This window comes from Terrapene carolina, unplaced genomic scaffold, assembly GCF_002925995.2.
Source record: "Terrapene carolina triunguis isolate 2854851 unplaced genomic scaffold, T_m_triunguis-2.0 Scaffold751, whole genome shotgun sequence".
Classification (NCBI taxonomy): Eukaryota; Metazoa; Chordata; order Testudines; family Emydidae; genus Terrapene; species Terrapene triunguis.
In genome coordinates, this window is record NW_020665102.1 from 1,231,720 (window position 1) to 1,240,743 (window position 9,024).

Consider the following 9,024-nt stretch of genomic DNA (forward strand, 5'->3'; position numbering starts at 1 on the left):
AGCCCGGCCGGGGCTCTCCGCTCTCCCTGACCAGCCAGAGCGCCGGGGGGAGGGCGGCGAGCCCAGCCGGGGCTCTCCGCTCTCCCTGGCGGCCAGAGCGCCGGGAGGAGGGCGGCGAGCCCGGCCGGGGCTCTCCGCTCTCCCTGACCAGCCAGAGCGCCGGGAGGAGGGCGGCGAGCCCGGCCGGGGCTCTCCGCTCTCCCCGGCGGCCAGAGCGCCGGGGGAAGGGCATCAAGTCCCCGGCGGCCAGAGCGCCGGGGGGAGGGCGGCGAGCCCGCCGCGGCTCTCCATTCTCCCTGACCAGCCGGAGCGCCAGGGGGAGGGCAGCGAGCCCGGCTGTGGCCCCGCTCTCCCCGACCGGCTGGAGCGCCGCGGGGAGGGCGGCGAGCCCTGTCGCGGCCCTGCTCTCGGGCCAGAGCACCCCGCTGTGCCGCCCCCCTCCAGGCACCGCCCCAAGCACATGCTTGGTGGGCTGGTGCCTGGAGCTGGCCCTGGGGTCTGGGGCCTTTGTCCCACCACTTTTGTACCACACAGGAGAATGTAAGGGTGTGGAGGACTCACCACCTGCTGGTTGCTCTGGGAATTAGCTCACTCCAGCTCTGGAGCGCCCTCTGCAGGGTGTGTCCTGCCCATTGGCTGCTCTGCTCCACTGTTTTGGACCCACCTTGCTCCCCCATTCAGTGGAGTCCTCTTCAGGACACTGCCTTCTGGCAGTGCCCATTACTTCTTCCTCACACCCCTTCCGGGGGTCATGGCAGTCCTGTGCCTTGCACCCACTGCACGGGCCAACCACAACCCAAAGTCTAGCCCCTCACTTCAGGGCCAAGTTGCAGTCTGTATCGGCCCTGCTCCTCCAAGGCCAGGTGCAGTGCAAGGGGGGGACCCAGGCCTGCCTGCTACTCTGGGTCCCGACCCAGGGACCCTCTAGCAGCAGCCTCCATGCCCAGCCTACCAGGTAACAGGCCAGAGCTCCCCCTCTGCTCCCCTGAGCCTGCCCAGCACTGATCTCTTTCCAGTGCTATCCCTGGGAGCCAGTCCTCCTCCCTTGCTTGTTGGGGAAAGACTCCTCTCTGCTCTGCTGGGCCACGCCTTATATCTGCGCTGCCCCAGCAGCTGCCTCCCGTCCAGCTCCTAACAAGCCGTACTCTAATTAGCTGCAGGTTTCCACAGCCTCCCTGGGTGCTTCTGCCCCACCCCCGGCTGGAGTGGGCCACCTGCACCGCTACAGCAGGGTGAGGAGTGAGGTTGTGTCCTGGGCAAGGCCAGGCTCTTCTCCGGCTTTTAGTTTGTCGTATGCCTCCCCCCCAACCCCCTTTGTCCCTCCTAACTGGATGCTTGATCTTGGCTGGAAAGAGGAGCCAGGCAGCCTCCCAGTGTATGCTCGTAGATTACACTCCCACCATGCCCTGTAACATTTAAGTTCCATCTCTTGTCTCTTATCACCCCATCTGGTTGTGGGCAGATGTAACACACCGTGTCTTTGTCTTTCCTTCCCACATATTATAAGGATCAAAACGTCACACCCAAAATTCTATTTCAGGCTGAAAAACAAGCCTATATCCTAACACTCCACCCACTTCTTTTTCTTTTCTTCTGGAATCCGCCGGCCCAGGTATCTTGGGAAAAGCCTAGGACATATGGCAGCACATTTCCTGATAGGGCCAGTCATCAAGGTAGAATGTCTTGATGCTCCATTTGCCCCACTGCCCCCTATGCCCTTCACCTTCCCTCGTATGGACATCCATATTCCAATGAATGTGCCAGATGCCCCATAATGATGTGCCCGAGAGGTTGGGTCCGGGTTATCTGCCACACTCTGGTGGAGGGCCTCTTCCATGACAATTAGTGGGGCTCCCCTGTGGGTCTGTGCCCCCCTTAATCACCGCAGTAGACATTGCAAAATTAGCATACTTAACAACAGGCCAATAGCCATAATAATCCACAGTAACATCGGGAGCCCTGATCATTGTAATATAGTCCAACATCCGGGCCACCACCAGAACTGCTTCTCCTCCTTTGACAGTGTCAAGGTCTTTTAACACCATTCTGGAGTGTATATTTTAAATCTGTCCTGTTGTTGGCAGTGGCAGTGAGCTGCTCCTGCAGGTTTCGCGTGCTGTTGTCCGTATTATGAGTCCACTGGATAGTCACAGACAAACGGGGTATTGTCCACACTGGCTTGAGCACTTTGTATGGAACCGGGTAGTGTATGCTGGTTCGATTGCACACAGCAATGAGTTCCACAGATCCATTCGTGCACCCTAGTCCTGATCGGAGCGTGTACATGTGCCTGTCATCCCATCACCCTCTCCCCTGGCACTTGTCACACGGACAGAAAGCAAGCGGGCAGCAGGCCAAAGTGCAGGCAATGAGATGTTTATTGGGGTTAGTTCCAAGCAAGCATATCCAGAGCTCTACACACTGGCAGTGTCTGTTCCCCCGTGTTCCCCTTCCCAGCTCTGACGCTGCAGAACCCCTCCTCCTTAGCAGGAACAAATGTACCTGCCATGCATGCCTCTAATCTTTGTCTTTTGTTTACACATATTAGTATAAGATCTAAGCATATGAAAAAGTCACACCCCAAATTCAATCTCAGGCTGACAAACAAGCCTATACACTGATGGTGTGTGAACACTTGCAGATAGTACTGAAATAGTTAACAGCGCTGGCATTTCTACAGCATTGCTAACTCACCTGACTTTTTTGCGCATCATGTGATCTTTGGGTATATCTTAAAGCCCCAAGCACCTGGAGTCATGTGAATCTGTGAGAATCTAGGTTTTTATTGTTTTTTTTTTTTTTTAAGAAACTCCATTTCTTCCATTTGCGGGGCAGAAAAAAATCTTGAAAAAGTGACCTTTTTATATTACTATTAATAATAATAACAATAATTGATAAATAAATAACAAATGCAGCAAAAAAATAATCGCATTAAAGGGCTTTACATTCACCCCAGGATTCACTGCTACTAATTGGAAGAGTTTAGCAAGGTTGAGCAGATGGATTAAATAACCCTAACCCAAAATCATTGTAATATCCATATTTCACCTGCTGCAATAAACAAGGGTTGTCTGCCCTGCGGTTCCTGGTCCCCAGCCAGTTCCCAAGTGCCTTGAGCGAAGAAGACGCCTCACTCATGGGAAGGTTATTGCAGAACGTTTCTCTGTGGGTTTTCTCACTCAAACCGAGAGGCTTTCTGCAACGCAGTGAGAGATGGGATACCAGGCTAGATGGGCCCATTGGACACATCCAAGTGCAGAAGTTGCTGTATTTCTTTGTGGAGTCACAGCTTGGTGTCTAAAGAGACAGAAGAGAAGCTTCCAAACTGACATTGGTATGTTTCATGGTAGGCCCTGGAGGCCAACACTCATGATCTGCATCTACTTGGAAAACGAACTCAGTCTCCTTTTCACTAGCACTAGATCTCACTGCAGCGGTGTTAAGTGCCGTGCCAGCCCTGAGCTACTGCTCCTTTGGGATGGCAGGCCTGGTGTTTTGGGGCTGGAGATCACAGAGGAACAATTTGCAGGGACCGTAATGCCCGGGGGACAGGGCGGGCTAAGGGGGGAGTTCTAGAGCAAGACTCAAGGGGTTGGATAGCTGGGAGGTCGATCGAAATCAGAGACATCCGGGGCGATGCTTTCAGTTTTTGTGGAGGGCCGGTAGCTGGAAGTTCTGGTGCATGGGCCCGGGTCAGCGGGTTGGGTGGAGATCAGATGAGGCAGGGCCGGGTGAGGCAACAGGCATCAGTCTGTCATTCAGCCAACTTCCTCTGGCTTTTGGGGTCCTTATATAGTCTGGGTACCCACAGAGAGTGTGGCCAGCCCAGCCCATCGGGGACCTGGGCCGCGGCTGCCCTGGGGCTGCAGATTCAAGGAGGGGCAGCAGCTCAGGAGGGTGCCCGAGGACCTGGCAGGGGCCCTGGGGCCCTGGGGGGACCCTGGGGAGTGGGGTGTGATGGGTTTGGTCACGGAATTCCCCTTGGGACTGTTACCTGATGTACTGAAATTACCTCTGAACCTGTTTTCCCTGCCAGCTTGGGACTCCAGAATCCTGCCTTGTTGAGCCAAACACGCTAGCCTGGGGCAAACACAGACCCATGTCTGAACCACATCTCCCAAAGCTGCAGACTTAACTGAAAACAGCTCAGCAAGTGCTCCTGTCTCCAGCACCCAGACACCCAGCTCCCAATGGGATCCAAACCCCAAATAAATCCATATTACGCTGTATAAAGCTTATGCAGGGTAAACTCATAAATAGTCCACACTCTATCAGAGATATGCACAGCTGTTTGCTCCCCCAGGTATTAATCACTTATTCTGTGTTAATAAAATCACTTTTGTTTATTAACTAAGTATAAAAAGGAGGATTTAAGTGGTTCTAAGTAATAACAGACAGAACAAAGTAAGTTACCAAGCAAAATAAAACAAAACATGCAAGTCTAAGCCTAATACATTAAGAAACTGAATACAGGTAAATCTCACGCTCAGAGATGTTCCAACAAGCTTCTTTCACAGACTAGACTCCTTCCTAGTCTGGGCCCAATCCTTTCCCCTGGTACAGTCCTTGTTAGTTCCACCTCAGGGGGTAACTCGAGGATTTCCCCTTTTGTTCTTTTCCACCCCCTTTTATAGCTTTGGCCCAAGGGAGGAATCCTTTGTCTCTCTGGGTCTCCAACCCTCCTTCTAAATGGAAAAGCACCAGGTTTAATATGGATTCCAGTTCAGGTGACATGATCACATGTCACTGTCAGACTTCATTACCCACTTGCTGGCACATACGTATACAGGAAGTCTTACGAGTAAACAGAGCCATTTACAACCAATTGTCCTGCTTAATGGGAGCCATCAAGATTCCAAACCACCATTAATAGCCCACACTTTGCATAATTACAATAGGACCTCAGAGATATATTTCATATTCCTAGTTTCAGATACAAGAATGATACATTCATACAAATAGGATGACCACACTCAGTAGATTACAAGCTTTGTAATGATACCCTACAAGAAACCTTTTGCATAAAGCATATTCCAGTTACATCATATCCACACTTATAAACATATTTTTATAAAACATATGGAGTGTAACATCACATTGGGTGCGCCTCTTATTAAACCGCAAGGCATGGATGGGGCGGGCTGAGCCCACGGTAGAGGGCTTGGATGGGCAGGGCATCAGCCTCTGCTTTAACTGAGGCCAAGCTTAGATGCACACGGCTGCTCTGACCCGTTTCTGACAGCTTATAAAAATGGTGGGCACCGTTAGAGGGCTCACAAAGGCTTTAAAGGGATTGTGCCCTTCTCCTATACACTGCTCGGCTATGCTGAGGTACCTCAAGTTCTAGCCAAACTGGTAAACCTTGGCCTCTACCTCCAGGCTAATGAAAGGCAGGTGCTGAGTAGAACAGTAGTTGAAACAGTGACCTAGCTTATCTGTGTTTCCTTAGAGACTTGCACACAATGGAGGCACAGGAGGCCAACAAGTATTTTATTTTGTGGGGGAGACAGATGCTGACCGCTAATCCCTGAGTTGCTGGATTAATCCCTGAGTCATGCCTTCATGGTCCGGTTCTCCTACCGCCCCCCACTCCCTGCTGCAGGTGGAGGAGTTCAAGTTGTGCTGCCAGCGCTGGCTGGGGGACATCATCCTTGTGCGACTCCACAAGGAGCCCTACTCCTTCTACCCCACCGACACCCTGACCCACAGGGTGAATCTGTGAAGCGAGCAAATCCACCAATAAGCGCAGGACCCACCAAGGTAGAGGAGGAACTTTGTCACACTATCCATCCATTCCCATACACCCATGCTAACAATCCATACCCGTACACCCCCGCTATCTATCCATCCCGGTACACACCCCTTTATCTATCCATCCCCATCCCTCTATTTATCCATTCCTTTAAAACCCCTCTATCCATCCAGCCCCATCCGCACCCTTCTATCCATCCAGCCCCATCCGCACCCTTCTATCCATCCATCCCTGTTCACCCCCTCTGTCTACTCTTCCCCGTCCACACCCCTCTAACTATCCATCCCCATAACCCACGCTATATATCCATCCCCGTACACACCCTTCTCTCTATCCAACCATATCCACCCCTCTATCTATCCATCCCCATCCACACCTCTCTGTCTATCCATCCTCGTCCAAGCCTCTATCTGTCCATCCCCGTACACACTTCTATATCTATCCATCCCCGTATACAGCCAAAATATATACATTTTCGAACACACCCCTCTATCTATCCATCCATCCTCAACACCCCCTCTATATGCCCATCCCCGAACACACCCTTCTCTCTATCCATCCATCCTCAACACCCCCTCTATATGCCCATCCCCGAACACACCCTTCTCTCTATCCAACCCCAATCCACTTATCTATCTATCCATCCCCAGACACCCCCTCTATCTATCTATCTACCTATCCAAACCCGTGCACACACCCCATCTATCCATCATTGTACACAACCCTCTATCTATCCCCGTACACACCCCTTTCTGTATCTATCTATACATACATCCCCAACACCCTCTCTATACGTCCATCTCTGCACACACCCTTCTCTCTATCCAACCCTGTCCATCCCTCTATCAATCCCCATCTACACCACTGTATCTATTCCCATACATCACCTCTATCTATCCAACCCTGTACAACCCCTCTATCGATTCATCCCCGTACACACCCTTCTGTCTATCCAAACTGGTCCATCCCTCTATCTAACTATCCCCAATCAGCCCCTCTATCTCTCCAACCATGTACACACCCCTCTATCTATCCATCCATGCCCATACACCTCATCTGTCTATCCATGCCCGTACACACCCTTCTGTTTTTCCAAGCTCATCCACCTCTCTATCTATCCATCCCCCTAAATCTATCCATCCCTGTACACACCCCTTTCTCTCCAACCCCGTACATACTCCCCCATCTATCCATCCCCGTACACACCCCTCTATCTATCCATCCCGAACACCCCCTCTACCTGTCCATCTCCATACACCCCCTTTATTTATTCATCCCAGTACACAGCATTCTCTCTATCCATCCCTGTTCACAGCCCTCTATCTATCCATTGATCCATAGACACCCGTGCTGTGTATCCATCCCTGTACACACACCTCTATCTATCCATCCCTGTAAACCGCCTATATCTATACCTCCCTGTACACACCCCTCTGTCTATTCTTCCACATCCACACCCCTCTATCTATCCAACCCCATACGCCACCTCTATTTATCCATCCCGGTACACACCCCCTATCTATCCATCCCCGTACCCTCCCCTTTATGTATCCATCCACACCCCTCTATCTATCCATCCCCATAGAGGGAGTGTATCTTTGCATCCCCGTACACCCCCTCTATCCCTCCATCCCCGTCCACACCCCACTACCTATCCAGCCCCGTATACAATTCTGTCTATCCATTCCCGAACACACCCCTCTATCTATCCATCCATCCATCCCCAAACACCAGTCCATCTATCCATCCGCATACACACCCCATGCCTCTCCATCCCCGTACACCCCTCTATCCATCCATGGCGATACACCCCCGCTATCTATCCATCCCGAACACCGCCTCTCCCTGTTCATCTCCATGCATCCCCTTTATCTATCCATCCCCGTACACACCCCTCTGTCTATCCATCCCCATCTACAACCCTGTATCTATCCAGGCATCCCCATACATCTGCTCTATGTATCCATCCCTGTACACCCCCTTTATTTATACCACCCTGTACACACCCTCTGTCTATACTTCCATATGTAAACTCATCTATCCATCCCCAAACGCACCCCCTCGATATATCCATCCCCATCCACACCCCTCTGTCTATCCATCCCCGTCCACCCTCCTAAAAAATCAATCCCCATACACACACCTCTATATATCCATACCCATAGACCCCCTATATATTTCCATCCCTATACAGACCCTTCTGTCTATCCAACCCCATCCACCCATATATTGATCCATCCCTGTAGAGACCATCTATCTATCCATCCTTGTACACCCCCTCTATTCATCCAGCTCCATCCATACGCCTCTACCTATCCATCCCCGTCCTCCACTTTATCCACCCCCGTATACTCCCTCTGTCTACCCATCCTGGAGTACCCCCTCTCTATATCCATCCCCATACACCCCCTCGACCTATCCATCCCCATCCACTCCCCTCTATCTATCCATCACTGTACACCCCCTCTGTCTATCACGGTACACACCCTTCTGTCTATCCAACCCCATACCACCTCTCTAACTATCCATCCCCATACCCCCCCTCTATCCAACCCTGTACATACACCCATATCTATCCATCCCTATACACCCCCTCTATCTATCCATCCTGATCCACACCCCTCTATCAAATCCCATATATACTCCGCTATCTATCCATCCCTGTAACACGCCTCTATCTTTGCATCCCCATGCTCCCCCTCTAACTATCCATCCTTTTACACACCCTTCTATCCAACGCCATCCACCCTCTATCTATCCATTCCCATACACCCAGTCCATCTAGCCAACCCTGTACACACACCCCATCTATCCATCCCCGTACATCTTTCTATTTATCCATGCCCGTACACCCCCACTATCTATCCATCCCAACCCCCCCGTCCATCTCCATACACCCCTTTTATCTATCTGTCCTCATACACACCCCTGTATCTATCCATATCCATCCACACCCCTCTATGTATCCATCCCTATCCACCCTTCTGTAAATCAATCCCCGTACACACCCCTCTATCTATCCATCCATACCCATACATCCCCTCTATCGTTCTATGCCTATACACACCCCTCTGTCTATCCATCCCCGTACACACCCCTCTGTCTATCCATCCCCGTACACACACCCTTCTATCTATCCATCCCCGTATACCCTCTCTATCTATCCATCCCCGTACACACCCCTCTATCTATCCATCCCCATAAACCCCCGCTACATACCCTGTCCACCCCTCTATCTATCCATCCCTATACACCCTGTCTATCTATCCAAC

The 9,024-nt window shown here is 51.5% G+C and overlaps 1 pseudogene; it reads left to right on the plus strand.

Moving 5' to 3' along the window:
• Window positions 1-9,024, plus strand: part of LOC112120887 — a 43,588-nt pseudogene that overhangs the window by 2,090 nt on the left and 32,474 nt on the right.